Raw genomic sequence first — 23,429 nt, forward strand, 5'->3', positions numbered from 1 at the left:
AAAAAAAATCTTGTACGACGCACCATCTTGAGTTGGTTACTGAAATTCATAATAACCTCAATGTACGTAAACAGACAGACGGTGGGATTATTGACTTTTCAAAAGCTTTATATCGGGTACCTCATTGAAGACCCATTGCAGAGCGAAACCTTTTAAAATTAATTCAGTAATAACCCATACAAAAATGTCCTGCGCTCGGCTGTAAAAAAATCTTTGTATGGTCGGCTTTATCTATTTGGTCCAATTAGCTGAAGAACTTATATGGCTGTCTTTAGCAATTTTTATGGTCGCCCTTATGGGCCTTTTTAGCTTTGTCTATGGCCCTATCGCTGCCCAGCCATAGCGCTCTTTAGCTTGTGTGATGGATGGCTAAAGACTTCTCCATGGCTTACCCTACAGCTCTCTTTAACCAGCAAACTCTAAAAAAAAAATGTTTACTTCAAGTTCCCCCGATTTGTGAACGCTACTTGGTAGATATACATACATCTCGGAACACACAGAATACGCAGAACACAAGCAGAACACTACGCCACTCAACAGCAACAACGCCGCGACTCCGGAGCAAACACATGCTATGTTCGCACCAGCTGTATATATGGCAGTCTAATTTTTGAATCCGACCTTGCCGGTGTCTAATCATTTGTCGCAAAAACACGGAGAGGCGGGGCAAATATTACTCGTTATTTGAATTGTCTCTTGGAATAGCCCCCATCTCTTAATTCAACACCCTGAAATAAGCAAATTTAGATCATCAGGCAAATTAACTAAAATGTAATAATTATCTTTATATTAAGTTTGATGAATCACCTTGACAATGCAGTGATGACATGCAGTACACTAGTGCTGGAGGTTGCAATCAAGCTATTGCTTGACTGAAGTGTTCGGCGCCAGTGTAATATATTTTCACTTTTGGGGGTAATAATTAATTTTAATTGTTGCACAAGTATTTTAATGAATTTTTCAAAATAACAATATTACTGGTTTTCACGACCTGTTGCAACAGCAGAGAACATGGTTTGTCACCGGCATTACATAAATTTAGTATTGATTTAATTTTCTAACTTGGAGTGTCTTTACCAAAAAAGTAAGCGTCGGTAGTGATTTTCTATAGGCGTGGAAAGAAAATGTATTGGTTCTTAGTCTTTAGACTCGGGGCCATAAATTTTTCTATAGACGGGGAAAGACAATTTTTTTTGGTTTCCAGCGTTTAAACTCGGGGCCAAAGAATTTTCTATAGGCGGGTAAAAAACATGTATTGGTTCGCTGTCCAGACATCAGGTCATAAAATTTTCTATAGGCGTCAAAAAATTTTTTATTGGTTCCCAGTCTTTAGAACCGGTGCCATAACATTTTCTATAGACGGTTAAAGACAACTTATTGGTTTTCAAACTTTAGACCTGTAGCCATGGTATTTTCTATAGGCGGGTAAAGAAAATGTATCGGTTCCCAGTCTTTAGACACAGGGCCATAGATTTTTTCTATGGGTGGCTGTAGCTCTCTTTGTGGATTTCTATGGGCGACCCTAGAGGGCCATAGGGGGCGATAGCCTGCCATATAATTTTCCATAGACGACCATAGACCATTTTTTATGGGAATTGGATGAACAACCTTCTTACCACAAGAACCCAGTGTGGCAGATGGGTAAAGCAACAACCAATTCTTTACAAGTTCTTTCACGAGTACCACAGGGAACCTTGCTGGACCGCTTGCTTTCGCTTATTTATATTAATGATATCAGTTGACACGATAGAAGCGGTGTTCGTTTGTTTGCCGACAATGTTGTTATTTATCGCGTTGTTACCAGTGAAGCCGATTGCAAGGCATTGCTAGACGACCTATGTTCGATTGAGGAGTGGTGTGCTGAGTGGCTTATGTATATTAATCACCTTAAATTTAACTATGTATTTTTGTCTAAACTGCATAATCTAATCACTTAATCCTATCAACTTGCTATCCGACTACTAAAAAAAAGTTCCTGCTTTTAAATACCTTGGTGTTTATTTAAGTTCCGACCTGTCATGGCAAACTTATTTAGAAAATAGAGCTTCAAGCGTGAAAAAAAACCTTAGAATTCCCAAGACGGCAGGTTTATCAAACATCACCATAAATCAAAGAGCTCTCATACTAAATCCTCGTCAGATCCAACTGGAATACGCCTATAGATCCTGGAACCCTCACCAGATTTATCTCTCCGACATCACAGAATCAATTCAATAGCGCGCGACTCGCTGCTTTTGCTGCTTCCGGGCTCTTTCTGAGTCACAACCACGCGCGCTGGTTGGGACGGTGCGACTTCGGGCGAGCGAAGCGTATCTATGCCAAACGGCGAAGAAGCGCGGAGCCCGAACTAGTGCCCTCCACCGATTGGCAGGGAGAGGACCGCCCTACAACATCACAGCGCGCTTCCGTGCGCGTTCAGAAAAAGTTCAAATCATCAAAAGTTCTTATGCGATAATATAGTGATATAAAATAAAGGATGGTTCAAGTCACGAGGCTTTATCTAAAATGGAGCGTAAAAATCGACACCTGCACGTAGCCATCTATACTTTGCGTCAAAGGTCTACTTCACAGGTCCGTTTTTTCTTCTAAAATTACAGACCGTAGATCTCTTTTAGTAAAAAATAGGGCCAAGAGACTTTCCAGGGTCTACGGCCAGCGGCGACCCAGAAAACCAAGTCCAATAGCGGGGTGTGTTTGGCCTTGGTATTGATAGATGCCGTCGGCAGCAGCGTCTGAAGGTGCAGCGGACCAGCGAAAGATAGCAGACGACACGCAGACGAAATCCGTTGGCTGCAAAAGCGCCGCCGTTATGCAGACGCGTTTTTTTTTTTTTTTTTACTTTAAGTTTTGCTTTTATTGTTTTCCCTTATTTTTCAAAAGAAGGTACATTTCAGAAAGATTATATTAATTTTAATAAACTACGGTGGTCGCGAGCCGTCGCGATAAGGAGGTAGCGCCATCTATCAATACGAACTCCAAACACACCCCGCTACTTGACCCCTGTCGTCTGCGTTGCCGCCCGCCGTAGATCCTGGCGATTTTCTTTTGCCTTTTTTTTTACAGAAAGAGAGCTACGCTTTCAAAATTTACAAAAAAAAAACCGACCTGTGAATTACACCTTTCACGAAAAGTTCAGATTGCTACGTGCAGGCGTCGATTTTTACGGTCCATTTTAGATCGAGCCTGGTGCCCATATGCGCTCCCGGAAGGCGCATGGATTCAGCGCGACGTCACGAAATACGCAATTTCCGGAGCTGCAGGGCCTACACGCGCACGAAAACGCGTTGGTTTGGATCGCACTTAAGAGCTGCGCTCCAAAAGACAACGCTTCTTCAAACCGCTTCACATTAAAAAAGCTGTCTTCCCATGCTCCTTTTATCGTAGTGCAAGCGGAGCGCAAGTTACAATCGCGAGGCGGTCGTCTTGAACAGCTCTTCGACTGCAGATGTATGATCAAACCACGCGGCTCGTGCACGCCTTTGGCCTCGCTCACTTAAATTGACTCTTTAAGGGAACGCTCCTTCGATAGGTGGACTGCTTTAAATGTAATTTAAGAAGTTGCGCGTTCCGTATTGGCTTAGAACTGGCGACATGCGAATCCTAATTCCCCACATTATCACTCTGGATTCAAGAAGGTGCAGCAGGCGACGGCCCTGACGTCATCTATTAACTAATTCCGAAAGGAGATCACCAGATGGCTCGTTTCATGTGCTGGACGTATACCAAAAACAGACGACTGGACAATGGTGTGCCAGGACGGCCAGCATTGTCGCTGTGATGCAAACGCAGTAACAAGTAAGCCTATATATTTATGTCAGTACTGACTACAAGCAGAAAGTTTTATTAGATAGATTTTCGTTACCGCTCCTTTCCGAGCCAGGCACACTGCGGAAGCGCGCCTGAGTAAGGCTGGTTCACACAGCCCCGTTTCCTTGCATTACGTTCCGTTTGAAAGCTTTCATAACAAGTCACCGGGACCTCTGCGCTTCATATTAAGCGCGGCAATCAGTACATTGAGAAAGGCTGGCACGCGATATACGCAGCACAAATGTTTCGGCGACTAAGTAAGCGGTGCTGTGGAGCCTTCCCGATTGCTGCCGGTTTTCGCGAAAAATAGCCGATCGTGTCCGGGATAGGGGACAGAACAGGCACATTCCTTTCTTTGTTGAGAGGGTGAGCAAAAAAGCCGCTCTCATAAAAGTTTGCCCTAAAACAATCCGGATTCCGTCCGATCGTCGTGAAGTGACTGTGGAGGAAATTTTATGCTGGATATGCTGTATTATTTCAGATATATCTCAAATAAACCTTGTTCGGATAACGCGGCACCGTGGTGCACGTGCAATTTATGTTTTTCGGCTGACGAAACTTGTTGAATTTGATGTTGTGAGCGGGGAGCACCTAGGTATGCTTTTCGGCCATCTTAAGTTGTCAAATAGTTTCCACAGTTAACACCTTTGTAGATTAACACGGTTCAGTACATGGCGTCGTAAAAAATCAGCATAAAATGAACCAAACATTCCTGTTGCCTTTGTTTTGTCGCGCATGAACGCATTAAAAATAGCTTACACTTGGCTTTCGTTAAAAAATGGTACAATGCTTTTTTTAAAAGCCTCGATAAATAATATTCGCCACAAAAGACAAAAGAAACGACAGAATGCATTAAGTTAACCGCCATCAGCATCTGGAATCGCGCTTGTGCAGGCTCCCACTGTTCACTGAATAGAAAACCCTAAGCCCAGCGCAGTCGGGCAACACTGACGTACACTTTAAAACCATGGACGCGCATTGTAAATGATTCGTTTAAGACTGCCGCTGGAGAGGTATATATCAGGCCTGTATCAATATTTATCAATATTGCCTAGACTGGTTAATATTGACCAGTTGACGACTGTGTAAAATATATTAAATGAACGAACAACTCTGGTGCTTTAAAGCTCCAGAGAGATAGCAAGGCTGTTTACCACTGGTGTACATTTTGGAATAAACAACTTAACATTACTAAATGTAAAGTTATCAGGATATCAGTACTAATCCTCATATGCCTTTCTAACATCTCAACAAAGTCCCCTTGGCCTCTGTTTCTTCTTATAAATATTTGGACGTTCACATTACTTGTAATATATGCTGGAAACTGCGTGTTGAATATGTTATCAATAACGCTAACCGCATGATACGTTACCTAAAAATAAATTTTGCTCTCGCACCAGTCAGTCTTAAAATTAACACTCTATAAATCTCTCGTTTGCTCCAAATTAGAGTATGCTTCTATCTTAGACCCCAATCAGTCCAGTCAAATTAACGTTCTGGAAGCGATCCAAAACCGTTGTTCCTGTTTTATTCTAGGTAACTATCACCGCACTACGAGTATATATAAGCTTCCATGAAAATCACCTTGTCCCTGCCGAACCTCTCTCTCCGACGTAAAGTTGCTGATTTATATCTTTTTCACAATGTCTGTCATGCTAACCCGTACTTAAAGCAAGGCCTTATCGTCGCACCGTTCTACATTTCACCTTGCATCGATCATCACCACAAAGTTGGAATATGTAAATGTAATACTATCGCATTTCTACAGCATTCGACCCCAACAACCTGGCTGGAATTGAGTCACCTTCTGACTTTCGTAATTTATATTGTTGATACCCAAATGCTTAAAATGTTATAAATACACAGGATATCTGGGCGAGTTCGTATGTATTCATACCAACTCGCCCAGATATGATGGAACATAACGTGTTTCAGGCTGGCCCCTCCTTCTCATAGTATAAAGAAGCTCATGGAATAAAGAAGGAGGGGCCAGTCTGCGTGAGTCAGGCTTCCTTGAATTTGCTGGACAGTGAGGTCGAATTTTTATATCGGGGATGAGGCATATAGAATTGTGTAAAAGATAGCATCCAATTTTGTGAGGCGCATGCGCATTTCCACCGTGATTAGAGAGCCGTGTTGTATGTTTCCTTCGTGGTTTCCTGATAATAAACCTTTCAGTTGTTAGCGCTCGTCCTGTCCAGTTTCTTCCTCTGTCCTGTAAAATCCGCGCTGTTCCATTGTGCTTATAAACACGGTTTATTGTCTTGAGCTTCCATGATACCTTATGTAGTCTGCCCTTTTGTTTATTTTTGTTTGTTATTTTGCTACATCCCACTCCCCTCTTTAATGCCGATTAGCCCAGAGGGTATTTAAATAAATAGAGAAACATACCAAGATTATCCGAATATTTACCAATATTGGGCATATAATGAGTAATACTGGTAATATTGTTAGGCTATACCAATATTGTGAACGTTCTTGTGAATAGTAGTAATATTTTCCAGCTGTATTTACTCAAGTAATAGCTACACTAGCTGTTTATGTAGAAAACCTGAGGGTTCGCCTTTCCGCCGAGCACGCAGATTGCGAATCACCGCGATCGACAGCATCATTGCAGCTGTATCAGGACAGAGATAGCGTCTGCGTGCAAAGATGCCATCTCTGAAGATTGCATTAGTATGGAGAGTCGCGTTCTCTATCTGGTCATTCGCTATGTTATTTATGCGCAACGCAATGATTGGCTGCATATGTGTTCTGTGGGAAAGTATACGCAAGGGCTTGGTACATAAATAGCGCGGGTATTACTCGAGTAAATACGGTATACTAAATTTGCTTAAATATTTACAAATATTCGGCACACTGAATAATATTGTACAGCTGTACCAATATTATCTCGATATATACTAATATTGGGCACATACTGGATAATATTGGGAATATTTTCTATATACACCAGAACAGTCCCAATATTTAGCAATATTGGGCACGTACTGGATAGCATTGGAAAGCTATATTAAGATTATCCCAATATCTACATATATTGTGTACATACTGGATAAGTTCGGTAATAGGGTCAAGCTGTATTAAATATTACTTAGGCACGCTGAATAAGTTTCGACAACTATACCAAGGTTATGTCAATGTTTACCACGATTCTGTACATTCTCAGTAATGTTGTGCAGCTATGCCAAGATTTTCTAAATCTGAGACTTGTGCCTGTCCTAAATACTCTACACAAAATGCTGCATACTAAATACCTTTGGTAGTATTATGGCATTTTGCAAAATAATTTATGTTAGAGTATTTGGTACTTTTTCTTAATCATATTTCTTACTATCTTATACTGAGAAAATCAAATAGATTTTGCAAACTTGGGAAACAAATTTTCACCAGAACAATCTACGGAAGGAGGGATCGTCAGACTCCAGTGCAAAGCTGAACCGATTGGAATCTTGGAGCCCAGCGACCGAACGGAGAACAGGAAACAAGGCATCACCAAAACGATTCTTCATATGTCAACCAAACTCCAAATGGACAACCCCAAGTACGCCCGGCTCTACGCGTTTTCTTGTCCTCTTCTCCACTTTTTTTATTTTTAAAGCTTTCTTTGAATGGCACGTCAAGCTTGGAGCTTGAGAAGTGCTAGTGACGTCATCCGCATTTTACAGTCAGACACCACCTTTTGTTTGGATCTGGAGTGGTTCTGTCAGCGGTGGATCCTGACGCCAACCCTTGGTACGAACACAATGAACCATTTTCAGAAATCGCCTGTTCAGGAGGTTCCAGTATCAAAATGCGTGAACACGTTTTCATGCGAGCACGGGCATTTCCTCGGCCAACAAAGCTAGGTAATGCTGGTTATATTGAGCTGCAGTGACCTAGATTGAACTTTTCATAATCTTCTCGCGTGCCTATTGTGGCTTAACTTTTGCTCTGAAGCTCGTTCAAAATCGTTGCTTTCATCTCCATCCGAATGCGAGCACTGTTTCCCATTCAAAACCCTCGAAACCAGTTTTCCGCGAGGTGGAGTTATTTATGAACTAGCGGATTTTAAGTGAAAGCATCAACTGTCGCATGGAGCAAACCCGGCGTAATAAGATGTCTGTAGCAGCGAAAGACGGAACCTAAACAAACATTGAGCGACTAAAATGGCCCGTAAATTCCCATTGGCTGAGCGAAACGGCGCATCAATTCTCACTGGCTGCAAAGCGGACGCGCCTCGGAAATAAAACACGCAAAAAAGGCACAGAAACGCAGATGCTTCGTCACGGAAGCCGTCGGTGCCGGCGAGGTTCGTCGCGCAAGCGCACGGGGGGGGGGGGGGGGGGGGGGGGTGATGCCAGCGCAGTCGTAGCGCCCTGTGAAAAAGCAAGACGTGGCTCGCTGCTTGTAGGAATGCGTGCCGTGTAGAAATGCTTTGCATTCCTCCAGGTAAGCAGTCTTAAGTGTGTCTGCTGAATTTTTTTGAATCTGCAATCTTTACCATCTGAACATCAATGCGTCAAGAAAGGTTTGAACCGGTGCAGAAGGGGGTAGGAGAATGGGGGTTTAGACACGATTTTGTGAAGGTGTATTTTTGTGTTTCTCTCTTGACCTTCCTATTTCTTTTTTTTTTTCTTGCAGTTTGAAGATGCATGTTTACTTTTTCGTTTTTGACTGGGGGGACAAAGTCAACGCTCTTGGTATGTTAATCAACGGCAGAGGTTGGTGTCTTAAGGCCCGTTCACACTCTTGCAACCGAGTGCGACCGAGAGAGACCAAACCGGTTTTTAAGCCTCTTGCGATCTCTTAGGACCAGCTCCGCTCAGTGCATCCGGTCCCAAGAAGTCTTTCTCGGTCGTACTCGGTTGCAAGAGTGTGAACGCGCCTTTAGAGTCGATGGTTCTCCCGAGTGTGCACGTGTGTCTTTCATTCGCGTACTCATCAACTTCCTGATCAACTTCTAGTTCGGCTCTTATCGATATCCAACGCCAGACTACATGTCAAGTCCCCCGAAACGCGGCGGGGCATGTCACAACAAACCTATTGCGGAATTCTTCATGAGCGGAGCCTGCCGTCAAACTAAATCACGGCAGGTGCCATGTCTGCAATGCATGAGTTCCTCAAATATTTCGGCACGCATTACGTTGCATATCCCGACTTATTTTAGATTCAACTTCAGTTGTAGCCGCTAATGGCGCTTCTTCAAAGTTCCCGACAAAATGTGATTTTATGAAAAGGGATCACAAAAAGATTACCCATTTCTGACTTTCTACTCTTATATTTCCAGCTTTCCAATCTTCGCAAGTATCCTCGAATGTACTTTAATTACTTTTTAATGTGTTTATACCTTACTCAATATAGTTCATACTAAAATCATTCTAATGGTACTCTAATGAAATTTTCAAATGGGTATTTAGCATCTTTATGAAACGGGAACAGCGCGAAAATAAACGAGGGACGAATAGAAGAGGTAACGACAGACACGGCGCTGATTAGCAACTGAAAGTTCATTTGTGCACAAAACACGAAATAAAAAGGAAACGCGCAAAAACCCTTCAAACCGATTCCACGCACACGCTTATCCGCGATCAGACGAACTTTCCACAAGTCTTGATGAAATTCACCTCGTCACTCTTCAGACCTAAGGACGGCGCATTGACGCACGCTTCCTCTCCTCGTCCAACTTTATGCGTTGATGCACTTCATTTAGTATCCTGCCTTAAATGCATTTGCTGAGCACTTGGCTCAACACTGCCTAATATTAACCCAAATTGGGCGCATACTCGATAATATTGGTTATACTGTCCAGTTTTACCTACATTGTCCTAATATTTACCAATATTTGGCGATGCTGATTGACATTGGATAACTATACCATGATATACCAATATTCACCAATGTTGTGCTAATACTGGATTGGTAATATGGCCCAGATATACTAGGATTTTCCTAATATTTACAAATATTGGCACACACTGGATAATATTTGGCAGCTCTACCAAGATTATTTCAATATTCGCCAATATTGGGGACATACTGGATAATATTGATAATAATGTCCAGCTATAGATTGTCCCAATATTTACAAATATTTGGTGCATACTGGATAATTTTGGACATGTATACGAATATTATACTAATATTTACCAATATTGGGCACAGACCGGGTAATATTGACAAATTCTAGCAAGATTTCTCCAACATTTACCAATATTGGGTGCCCGCGTTGGCGAAGCCGGCCCAACTTGGGCCAATATAGCAAAATTGTACCCCAATGCTGGCCCAATAGTTTGTGCAGCCCGCTTCACTGTAACAGCGAAGATGTGCGCTCTCACCAGGTCAGAGAACTGTCGATTTATTTGCAAGAAGCACGTGACGGTCAACATCTTAGCTTAGAAACGAGACAAGATGTCCGACGAGAAGTTTCGAGAGGCAATGTTTTCTTAAGGCTAGAAAAGTATGACTGGCGGCAGAAATAAATGCATCCATAACAGCCTTCTGTTTTGCGTCTGGCACTTGGACGGAAGGTTGAAAGTAACGCCGCTAAAATAACTTATTAACTTTTGACATCGGTCAGTTACTTTTATGGAAGGATAATAGTAAATTTTACAATTTAGTCTTAAGTAATAGTAGTTGTAGTTCCTTACTATTTTGTAACGCATATGAGTGTATCTTCCTAAGTCGTTGGCGCTAGTTTATTTTGTTTTCATTTGTAATTTCCAACATGCTCGCTAGGTGGCGAAAGTATCCACCCAATTTTAATGGTTTAGCTGTTTGCATACATGTATTCAGTTTTGTTTGGATACGTATACACATATCTAGCAGGAAAGAAAACACCGAATAAAATGGCGTGGCAAGATTGGGTAGCGCAGTCGCACAGCTGAGAATTTCATTTTCGTAGGATTACAACGTTGAAGGCCACGAGGTTGACGCACACATGAACAACGACTGGATACGTCGATACATCCGGTCATGAGAGGGTCGTGAAAGGTGAGCGGCAGAGTCGGAAACGCCACCCTTATCGGTTCCCTCGTTATCGGCCGAAGGTGTTGAAGCGAATTGTCATCGCCCACAGCAAGCGGAGGCTGCCTCTAGTAAAGTTATGATGACTGTGATCGCTGAAAGAGTCCTTTTGAAATTATGCGGCCTCGGTGAAAGTGTAACCGACATGTGGCCATGAAGATTTTCGGAATGGAACCTGGTCGATAGGGGATGCTGTCGCTCCCATTGTCGCCCGTACACGTTATGGATAATAGCACACGCCTGCAGGTGACCTTGGCGGACGAATGCCTGCTGTTGTTTAGCGCGTGTGGAAGGCTACGAATGGACGTTTTCAGCCTACTCTCTTATGTCGGCGAAAAGCAGTGTTGGCGCTCGGCCTCGTAGATCCCGTTTCACGTACCGTATAGCAGCCGCAATTTTAGGCGGCCGTCGCAAAGAACACCCCTAGACGTGTGATCGCGGAACCAAATGCACGATGGAAGGTGTTCATCTTACACGCGGCGTTGCGTGTAAAATAAATGCAATGCACCGAGCCTTGCGTGTAAAATGAACACCTTTTGGGCTAACCGCCATGGGCCATCGGATTACACGTCTAGATGTGTTCATTTGTGCTAATATTGTACCTATACAATGAGAAAAGTGACACAAACTCCTTCCACAGTTTTTTTTTACTATTGAAGTTGAATATCATTAATCTCTATTGGAGCTGATTTTAAGCATCCAAACGAAAGCCTCGCGTTTATACAGTCTGCTGAAATATGAAAGTCCCCTATGGAGATCGGGGTCGAGGCAGTAGCGGGCGGCGGCGCTGCGCGCTCCGGGCGATTCCATTCTGCCTCAAGGGGAGGACACTTACTCGGGACTTAACCGGTCCTGAGTGCGCTTTAACAGTTTTCGGCTTCCCTTTAGCGGAACTCAGCGGAAGTGAGCGCTTCATCCGCGGCATCCCCAGAGATATGGTCACGAAAGCTCAAAACGCATAGTCTTCGCAGATTTTTTATACGTTGCTTTAGTGTAAAATATCAGAAGGGGCATTGCCAATTAAACGCATATTAAAGGTATACCTGTGTCATGCATTTTAAAAGTGAAGTTACTTGATATGCCACCCTTCCAACGAACATTCGTTCGTTGGAAGGGTGGCACGGACCTCGCGCGTCAAAAGGGCCATGGTTTTCGCCATGGCTCAGCACGGTCTTCCTCAGACATCAATTGCGGAGTTAGTAGCACAAAGCCGTGGCGTGACGCTAATGAATTCCTCTCAGGCACGAACCCAACACAAGAACCTGATGAGCCCAGGTTTTCCTTTATCTGACACGAGTGAGTCCTCCCCTCGAGGCAGACTAGAATCTCCCGGAGCGCGCGCTGCACCCCCTCCAACCAGCTTCTCGGCCAGGCGCTCCCAGTGGGTCTTTCGTATTGCGGCAGACTGTACATTTGTTATATTATAGAAACTTAGAAGGAAGTTTGAAATGCAAGGCATCGCTTCTTATAGCTCTTGCTTTTCGTGCCGTCAATGACCGCAATTTCTCTTTTTTTTTTTAGATTTGCGTTTGTTTTTTTAGTTTTGGTCAATCAAATGTACAATTAATTTTCCAGTCCCATATTTCATAGTCACGTGGGTCCGTGTAACGCTATATGACGCCATGTTTCTGGTTTTAGGGGTTGAAAGACTAACGCTTTTGAGGTCTGATCCTTTTAAGGCCGATTATCTCGATTGTATGCCACGATAGATTTTCCTGGGAAGTTACTTTAGACAGCGGGCGGAGAAACGTTCGATTCCTGAAAAGCCACGTAGACGGCCCCTTGCTACAGGAAGGGCAAATGAACGTGGGAGCGAAAACAAATATCGAATCCGCACGAGGCGCCTCCTGTGTGCAATCTGTCCTCCAGGTCGGTCTTCCCCAGCCCAGTTGGCGACAAACCCCGCGAGTCCGTCCAACCGAGTGCACAGCCCGAAGCCAGTCCTCTGCGCGCGCAGGGCCGACCCTGGGGGCGCAGGTTGCCACGTGACGTCCCCGTCTGCTCCCGACGGCATCGCAAGAAGGGGCGCTCGGATTAGTCCTAAACCGGGGATCCCCTTCCCGGTCCGATATGCCGGCCTCCTCCACCCCAACGGGACGCTCACACACAAAAGACGCCCTCAAATCGGCCAACAAATCGGACGTATTCAAAGGCCGACGGCAGACACCAACAATCCGATTGACGGCAGCGGAATAGCGGGTCGCCACCATGTTTCCTGATTGACGTAGTCGCGTGTCGGCACGTGACCAGCCTCACTTAGGCCTAACGAGCTTTTGCGCGCCTTCAGCGCCTGCCGAGTTGGTTTTTGATGGGGGCTCGTTGGCGGTGTAGGGGGAGCGCTTATCTGCTTTTCTCGTTTGGCTACCCCAACTGCGCAGCCTCCCGCTCGCAAAGTGGCCGTGCGGGACGGTGGAACCTGACACCGGGCGCCGCTATAGGCGGCGCGGACCTGTTTGCTTGCTCGCTTTCGCGTCGACGCGGCACACTGACGGGATGGGCGGCGGATTGCTTTTAAAATAGGACGCCCTAAGCGATGGGCAAGACACGCGTGCAGATTGGTTTCTAAATATGAGTGTTTTTCTTTCTTTTTTTTTTTTTGCTAATGCGGTTCTATCTTTCATTGCGCTTTTTATAGCTTATGCTTGCTCCGTTTCTAAAGAAAGAACTGGATACCAGGCGTGGTTGCGGTATATGTAGATCTTCCTGGACTCGCCCGAGGAAATTGCGCTTGCGGAGCTCGTTGGGTCACCTGGATTTCAATTGCCTGCATTCTCTCTGAGTACAAACGTGATGTCGAAGCGTAGAGTCTGACGCGTTATACTTGCTCATTTTCTTTGAGGGATCTCCTTGCCACTTCACTACTTCATATAAACTGATAATGTTAGAAAAAAAAAACAAAAAAACACATATACCTAAATTTGATGGGAGTGTTTCATTTCCGAAATAATGAAATGAAATACTGGCTTCATGAATGACTTGAACAACACTATGGTAAAGATGCGAATAAGAATTTATTGAACGTTAAGTGCTCCCCTGCAGATTTTCTGAGACTTCGAAGAAATATTTAGATGAGAGATCAAAACATTTACTTTACAAAAAATTATCCTTCATATGGAATTTGGCTTTTGTGCCTGACAGTCCCCAATTAATATAATTTTGACTTATGTTATTTGTTAGTAAAGCTGCTGTGCACTGCCCCTCTTGCAATCTGTAAATAGTGATGATACGAACCTCCGCCACATTTAACATTCTGTGCTCAAACTACAGGTTCGGCACTGCCGAAATGTTGCCAAGCTCATTCCCAAGTTTGCCATATGTTCTAGAAACCATATCTTCTATATATAAAAATTGCATATTCCGGGAATTAATTAAACTTAAATGAGAGTTCAGCACAAAGTACGAACATATCTTCATATATAATATGCAAGTGCCTTTTTTACTTGCTTCGTTACCTTACTGGCTTGTCGTTTTGACAAAAGTAAATATACTCCACAGTTTGCGGCTCTAATCATAGTACGATTGGCAGACCTCTCGGCTAACGAATGCCGTCATCCAGCATGTACGGATACGTTGAGCTCATTTGCTTAACGCGTGCATGCATTGAAGCGTCACACAAAATGTGAGGCTTGAGTTGTCAGAAGAGTATAGGCGTCTCATCGGAGAGGAATTAGTTGACGAAGGACGTTGAAGGTGTTAAATGAACAACATTCAGTACCGTTTTACTTATAATCCTTAAAAAAAACGATTAACACCTCTGTTACTAAGCATTAAATACTTTCGAGTGGGCAGTTTGGATACATCACTTATTTGTATGCCCTGATGAGGACCATCTACAAATTCAATTATTTCACACCCTTAATGGTGTAAATGAGCTTGTGTCAGGGCTCCTTTAATCTAAATAAAGTAAAAAGAAAGAATAATCCTACCGAAGTCCTGAAGGTATTTTTTTAATATGCTCCGCACACACAGTTTACAATCAAAACGAATCAGATACTCACAAAACGAACAAATCCGTCCTTGTTCATTTAATCACACTTTTGCTGATTTCTGGACAATTGAGATGTGCCTATTCGGCGGTGACCGCCTCAGAGAACAACTAGGAGACATTCCCCTTTTCGTTAATATTGTAATCTAAACATACTTTTCCTAAGTAAAAGGAGTTTATCTCCAAGTTAAATGTCTCGTTGCTGAAAATTATCTTAAAATCAGTGATGTGCACAACGTTTGCTGAATCGAAAATTCTACGCCGAACAAAGCAGAATAGCTGACGAACGTATACGCAAGTTCGGCAGGGATCGGCAAGAATGCAGGGTTTCCAAACTGATCAAGAGAGGTTGCTTTTTATCGTGTAAAAACGTTGTAGGTTATAATTCAAGAATAAAATATTAATTTCATATATGGGCGGTTTCATTTGGATTCAGGCAACGAGGTGCAGTTGTATTTTATATTTAGCCTCATATTTTTTTATATTTTGTGGCGCATGTTCCAAGAAGAACAATCCTTTTTATTTTGTTGTCCTGGCATGTTTAGTTTCTGAGAAAAAAAAATCTCAAAGAAGCGGGAAACAACGACGACGTTTTGACGATTTCCATGTGTGGCGTATTTGAAGTACTATCAATCTCAAAGTATTCAAAATAAAGCGTATATATATATATTTTTTTTTTGTGCGATATATATGCAAGTAGGAAAAACGGCATTTTAACTACTATTTATTATTCGTCGCTCTAATCTTTGTAAAAATTTCCAAACATGCCTCCGCGAACAACTGTGACCTAAATTTCGGATTTTTTTTAATCAATTATCTTTTGTATCGCTTTTAAAATAATACCACGTGTAGAATCTTTCATTGCCTTCCAAATTTAACAACGGTTGTGCCTTTATCATGTACGAGTACTGAGAAATAAATTATGAAACAGAGAAGGTTTTCACTTTTTGTTCACTGTCAGCACGCTGCAAAAAAAAAAGCATTTAATATTTCTTTTTTTTTGCACCGCGTTTTTTTTTTTGCACTTTCCCTTTACCCAGAACACATTCTGTTATAGGTTTTTTTACCGGTTTTGAGTTTTAAGCCTCTAAATATGCTAAAAAAGACGAAAGGCCGTTGGTGTGTTTTGAAGATCGGCGTGCATGGCTTTTTTCAACCACTCTCAGTTTCAAAGTATTCAAAAGAAAGCTTCTATACTTTTTTGACTGATATATACGCAAGTCGGTAAAACGACATTTCAACTACTATTTATTATACGTCGATCTAATCTTTGTAAAAATCCACAAACATACTTCCGCGAACAACTGTGACCTGAACTGCGAAGATTTTTTTTTTTTTGAGTGGGCTATGTTTAGAATTGTTCTTAAAAAATTGCCTCGTGTAGAACCTTTCATTGCCTTTAAAATTAAGCAACGTTTGTGTCTTTATCATGTACGAGTACGAAGAAATAAATTATGAAACAAAAGATGTTTTCACTTTCTGTTCTATTTTAACACGCTATAAAAAATGAATTTTTTTTTTTGCGTTGCGTTCTTTTCATTTTTTTTTACCCAAAATACATTCCGTTAGAGGCATATGCACTGGTTTTGAGTTTTGAACCTCTAAATATGCTAAAAAATGAATCTTTTCTGTTATCAACATCAGTTTCGTAATAAAAATGAAAAACATTCGCATTTAAAAATCTACGTTTCCAATAGGAGGTGTATTTTACTCTATTGTTTTACAATATTATACTTTGTATTTCGAATGTAGTATAGATTACGTAGCGCATAGGGTTTAGGCATGAGGCCTCTCTAATCATGGCACTGGCGGAAATTGTCTGAAAACTCGCTTTCGGCTGTTGCGACTTTATGGTGTTTAGACGTTCGGAATTGCAAACTTTTTATTATACGCCCAATGGCATCAATGTATTTTATATGATTATTTATTAAACGTTCCTTGGATTATTATAATAAAGAATAAATTATACAGCTAAAACCCATAAACCCACCATCAGATATTTGCTCTTTTTTAGCATATTTAGAGGCTTAAAGGGGCGATGCAACAATTTTTGTACTTTGAGCAAATACCGCTTAGAACGGGTTCTGACATTAATGACCTATGAAACACGCATTCATTTTTCACCCCATGCAATAGAAGTCCCAGAAAAAAATTAAAGTAAAACGAGCAGGTTCGCCCCCCCAACTCGCAGCCAGAACAAGCGGCCACGTGATCTGGAGCCGATTATATGCCGCCAATGTTGATCATAGCCACCCGCTGGGGTTTGGCAAAGCACAGGGCACGCGCTGAGTTCCAGACATGGTTATGGCACGGCTATTGTCGTCGTTGGAGCGATTGGACACGGGCCACTACCCGAATGCTTCACGAGCTAGTAATTAAGACGAGCCCAAGTCGAGTGCCCACGCAATGCTCGGGTCCAATCTATGAACAGCATTCAAATATCGTCATATGGGTGTACTGCGATCCCACGTTACGTCATGAAATTTTGCAAAGGAGAGATTGAATGAAAATGATCGCTTTTGTCGTTGAAATTACACCGCAACAAAGGAGTTTCTTGGCCAGCGGAGTTGCGTGCGAGTATCCTTGACACCCACTAGCGCCAGTAAGCTCGTGTAAACTGAAAAAACATTCCAACTGAATATCGTTGCACAGCTCCTTTAAAACTCAAAACTAATGCATAAACATCTAACGGAATGTATGCTGGCTAAAAGAAGGGTGTAAAAAAAACACGACGCGAGAAAAACATTTTTTTTAATATACAGCGTGCTGAAATTGAACAAAAAGTGAAAACCTTCTCTGTTTTGTAATTTATTTCGCAATACTCGTACGTGATGAAGACAGAAACTTTCCATAATATGGAAGGCAATGAAAGGTTCTACATGTGGTATTATTTTAAAAACAACATTAAGCATAGTCGACTAAAAAATCCACAGTTTAGGTGACAGTTGTTCGCGGAAGCATGTTTGGGGATTTTTAGAAAGATTGGGTTGACGAATAATAAACATAGTTGAAATGTCGCTTTACCGACTTGCACATATATACAACACTGAAAAAAAATATAGAAGCTCTTTGTTTAATTCTTTGAAATGGAGAGTGGTTCAAATACGCCACACACGACAATCGTCAAAACCCACCATCGGTATATGCTCTTTTTTAGCAAATTTAGAGGCTTGAAACTCAAAACCAGTGCAAATACCTCTAACGGAATGTATTCTGAGTAAAAGAAGGGTGTAAAGAGAACGCGACGCGCGAAAAAGGAAAACAAAATTAAAAATGGTTTTTTTTTTATACAGCGTACTGAAATTGAACGAAAAGTGAAAACCCTCTTAGTTTCATAATTTATCTCTCAGTACTCGTACATAATGAAGGCACAAACTTTGCTTAATTTGGAAGGCAAAGAAAGGTTCTAGACGTGGTATTATTTTAAAAGCGATACTAAACATAGCCCGCTCAGAAAAAAAAAAAAAAAATGCCGCAATTTAGGTTACAGTTGTTCGGGGAGGCATGTTTGGGGATTTTTGCAAAGATTGGAGCGACGAATAATAAATAGTAGTTATAATGTCGTTTTACCTACTTGCATATATATCAACTAAAGAAATATAAACGCTCTCTTTTGAATACTTTGAGATTGAGAGTGATTCAAAAACGCCAAAAACGTCAAAACCTCGTCGTTCTTTCCCGCTTTTTTTTAGATTTTTTTCTCAGAAACTACACATGTCAGGACAATAAATAAAAAGGATTGTTCTTCTTCGAACATGGGCTACAAAATATAAAATTTTGAAGCAAAATAAAAAAATTCCGTCTGCACCTCGTTGCCTGAATCCAAATGAAACCGCCCATACATGTACAAGTATTTTTTTGTTTTTTTTTGTTTACAGATGTGTTAAAACAAGTCGTGAAAGCTGCACTGAAATTGTTTGTGCACGCGGGTTATACGAGCAGCGCAGCATATTATAGGAGGCTAATTATAACTACAAGCCCTGTAATTAACTGATATGTGCGAATTAATTTTTAATTTGTAAACAAAAACATGGTTTTTAATTAGAGCCTTGGTGAGCGTCATCGAACACTTTAGATATGTCAATTTTAGACAGAGTTAGAGCTCGTGAAAAACAATGGTAGAGCGCTAAATCTCCCACAGGTTCAGGAGGAGCAAAAAAAGCTACCGTGGCATAATGCGCACGCGCGGTTTTCCTTCTATTATTATTACAATTCCCTCGCCGCTCGTGCTTATTGCATGGGTGTTAACCTTGGCGCACGACTGCGCCTCCCACGTTCCCAGTCTTTCAAAAAATTTAATTATTTGGTTTTCAATGACGCCCAGCAAGTTTCCAATTGCAACCACGCATTTGGTTTACGAATTAACAAAGTTAATGAACGAAGGTTAGTTACTTTTATTTACTCATCACAACGGCTATTCCCCGCCGTATTATGTCCCCTTGCCTTATAACTCTCTAACACAGACAGCATTACTGTAACTTTTAATGCTTTTCTTAAAGCAAAATCGTGAGTCGTATAAGTACACCATATAGACAGGCACTTTTGATTTGAGTTGGGACAAATTTGTTTTTTTTTTAAGGCACAAAGACGATTAAAGTTTCCATCACGTATTGATTAGGCTCGGTGGAAATCAAATTAAGAAATAATTGTGAGGGAAGTTGACTCATTGAATAAATTTTGTCAATTAATTTGTATTTCTTGGTTTGTTGCAACTTAGTATTTACTGCAATTATTAATGGCGCTCAGGTCAATTTAAATATTCGAAAAAAGGCTTTTGTTTCCTGGATATTAAAAGATCAAGTTTTGTGTTATTTTCAACCCATTTTTAGGTTTCTTCAGTTTCAGTCCCGTCGTCGCTTGTTTCGTTGGCGCATTCACAGGAACACGCTGCCCAGATGATTACGATATCATGCGCACGAATACGCCGCTCTTCCAAGCGCCAGTGAGTGCAGGTCTGTGACGTTCGTTTTGAGCTCAATTTTAATACCGAGCGGATAGCGCAAACAATGCTCCGTTACTTAAATATATATATATATATATATATATATATATATTACGGCTTAACAATTTTATCACGGATATGGTTTCCAATAGTACTTACCGTCAATGTGGCATTTCGAAAACAACCCCTAAACAATAATAAGGAATTTGCACAAAAAAAATAGTTCACGCAAAGAAAGAACAGTGAAATGGGCGAGGAACAGGCACTCACAGTTTTGTTGAACAAGCGCCACATTTCTATGATGCCCATCGCACTACACAAATCACTTTGGTCACACAGGAATTGAAGAAAGACGAAAATACTAGAAAAATATCCTAGAAAAAGATAAAAATAAAGAGAGCTCGACTTAACTCCATGAAACAGAAGAATAAAATAATGGAAAGTATAGGGAGGCTCTTGACCGGTTCAAGCTTGGGCCAGCTTGTGCAGCCGGGGATAGTCTTCTTGGGCCAAGTACCGTTTTCACACCATGGAGAAAGATTGCCCGAACCTGGCTAGCCGGCCTGGCAGTTCAGTGTCTAGCCAAGCTTGACTATACGGTGTAAAAGCAGCCTGGGCCAGGCCGGCAGTTCAGTGAAGAACCAAGTGTGGCAAAACAGTTTAAATGCAGCCTGGGCCACGCTGGCAGGTCAGTGGTCAGTCAAGCTTGTCAAAACGGTGTAAGTGCAGTGTGGTCCTTCATGGGAGTCCTCTGGTCATTCAATATTGGTTATACGCGGAATTTACAGACTACTCCTAAGGAGACCTATGTTGTCATTCAAAGGATATTTTTGTAGCATATAGCCCGACATAACCTCAAATTTCCGGTGTTGCGTTTAGAACAAAACTGGTTGCTACTTAAGCCGGATTTAGTGCCTCACGAATATTAAAGCTACTCAGTAATTTTCTCGGAATACTTGAACAACAGATTGACAGTTGAAAACATGTGCGAGCTAATGTACTTATCGCGTGGTGGGAATGCGAATGAAGTTGCAATATCAAATCAAGCATGATACCTTCCTTTTTTATTTCATGTTTCGTTTATGGTGCTGGCATAGTTATAAGGCTGGTTGCCGGACGGGCACCTGCTGCCTGGTAGCTGGGCTTCAAAGCTTGCAGGTCGCGCTGCCGATCCGAGTACTAATCACTTAGCGATAGCCGAGGGTTCACACCCTGGCCATCTCATGGACGGTGACGTGGAGCTGGAGAAGAAACAGAATAAACGGTATGCATGTTTAGTAAATATACTTTTCATAAACTACGAATCATGCACCTAATTAAGGTATAACGCAGCAGAAATGCTCCCAAAATGGTCTCGGTAGTATGTACAGTCTCCTTCAATATAAAAGACTCACTAGAACGCCTGGTCGAGATGGTGGCAGTCTGGGACGCTCTGTGCGCTCCGTGAGATTCCAGACTTACTCGGCGAAATGACACTCACTCGAAGTTCAAGGCCTTAACAGTTTCCGGTTTAGTTTTAGCGCAAGAGTGCGTTTCATCCGCGTCACTCCCACAGATACGGTCACGCATGCTCGAAGCAAGCATACTCAACACTGTTATTTATCAGTTGTCTCCTGCGTAAAATTTGAAAACAGGCACTGCCAAACAAAAGAAACAGTAAAGTTACACCCGAGTGTCATATACTAAGAATAAAATGTGTTGAAGAGCGCATTCAGTAATTAGAAGGATTGCATGGACCCTGCGCTTAAGCAGTCAGAATATGCGCCTTGACATGGGCCAGTCTCTCTTAGACAGCCGTTTGGGATTTAGTAGCCATGACATGATGCTGATGTACTGCTCTCCACCGCAAAACCAAAAACTGATAAGCGTGCGTTTGCACTTTGGCCTAGCCCTGATGACTCCTCCCCTAGGAATCGCCCGGACAGCACACAGCGTCCCTACCAGCCACTGCCTCGGCCAGGTGCTCCCGGTGGCTCTTTCATATTACAGGAGAGTACATAAGACGAGAAGGAGAGAACTCAACAGGGACAAAATTTTATCACTGTTGAGTTTTCTCCGTCTCGTATTGGCATGGTTTCCTATTATTTCTTGAATACTACTGTCAGTAAATAAAAGTGAAAAGTTAATGCACCTCAATCTGAATACCACATTAAACTTGCAGATTTGTGGAAGGTTGCTCAGATTGCTTGAAAACAGATTTTGATTTGCCACCAGAGAAGCTTTTTCGTTTCTCGTTAGAGTAACACAAAGCCATAACCATTAATTTACGTTACAAACCATGTTTTCTATCTGCTTCTTTAAAATGTGTTTATCCCATTTATTTCAATATGTAACATGATAGCATGTTTTCAAGCGAGTGCGAATACACCCTCGGCCGAGGAATCCCGATCCTGCTGGCTTTATTAAGCTGCAGTGATATAGATTGTGCTTCCCCACCCTTAGCTAAAAGAGGTTGTACTTTAAACATAGTTCAAATATATTGAACAATCATATTAATTTTGTATTCAATCTGTAATATTTTGTACACATTAGAAATATGCGCGTAAGGTATTCAAAATATATCATAAATAATATTTAGAAAAGATTTTAAATATAGCAAAAATGTAATTACTTAACCCTCAAGATGTCATCTGTTTATTAAAAACCGAATACGCGATTTTTAAAATATTTTTTTTTATTTTGGATTTTGTTAGTAAATTGTAAACGTGATGAAATATATAGTTGTATCAACGATAACAACTCCGACATGGTCATCCTAAGTGAAACGTGTCTGAAACCGGATATCAACGATAGCGAAGTTTTTCCGCTTGAAATGCAGTTTGAGGCTTATCGATGCGATAGGAGTACGCTACGTGGAGGGGGAGTCCTTACCGCAATTAAAAAGAAGTATTTCATTGTTTCGAATTAATATTAACACTGGACTCGTGGCGGTGTTTATTTATGTTACTTCGTCTTTCACTAAAACGGTCGTTGGTAAACTGACCTATATACCGTTTTGTTCGAAATCCAGATACGTTATCTGAATGCCAATATTTTTCTATATGGAGATTTTCATTTTCCGAACATTGAATGGAACGGCTGCTACGACCGGCCCAGACGAGGCGGGACAATTTTTTTATATGTGCTTAAACTACAAATTCAACCAAGTTATAGATCAGCCTACTCGAGGTGAAAACGTCCTTGACCTGGTACTGACAACCTGTCCTAATCTTGTCAAATCTGTCAATTATGTCAAAGGCTTAGTAATCACAACTTGTTGCACATTGAATTGTCCTTTCCTACTATAACCAAAAACCCAACCTCGAAGACAATACGTGACTACAAGACAGCAAATTATGTAGCTATTAACGAAAATTTTGACTCATTCTTTGAGACCTATGCTAGTAACTTTTTCTCTAGGTCTATTGAAGAGAGCTGGCAATTGCTTAAAAGTAAATTGAATAAACCTGTTGATGTGTTTGTGCCGCTTCTAGGAATATGGGGTGATAGTGGTAACTCATGGTAAAATAAGTCGCATAAAGCACTGAGCAATGGGAAAATAAACGCCTCTTTGCTAACGCAAAGCGGAAAAACACAGATTCTGCATGGGATGCCTATAAAGTTTGTCTGAAAACATATAAAAGTGCTTTTCGCTCATGAAAAGAATTTTTTTTTTTTTTTTGGGGGGGGGGGGGGGGGTTCTTCCATCAA

The sequence above is a fragment of the Ixodes scapularis genome, unplaced genomic scaffold (assembly GCF_016920785.2).
Source record: "Ixodes scapularis isolate PalLabHiFi unplaced genomic scaffold, ASM1692078v2 PGA_scaffold3__209_contigs__length_174095766, whole genome shotgun sequence".
Classification (NCBI taxonomy): domain Eukaryota; kingdom Metazoa; phylum Arthropoda; class Arachnida; order Ixodida; family Ixodidae; genus Ixodes; species Ixodes scapularis.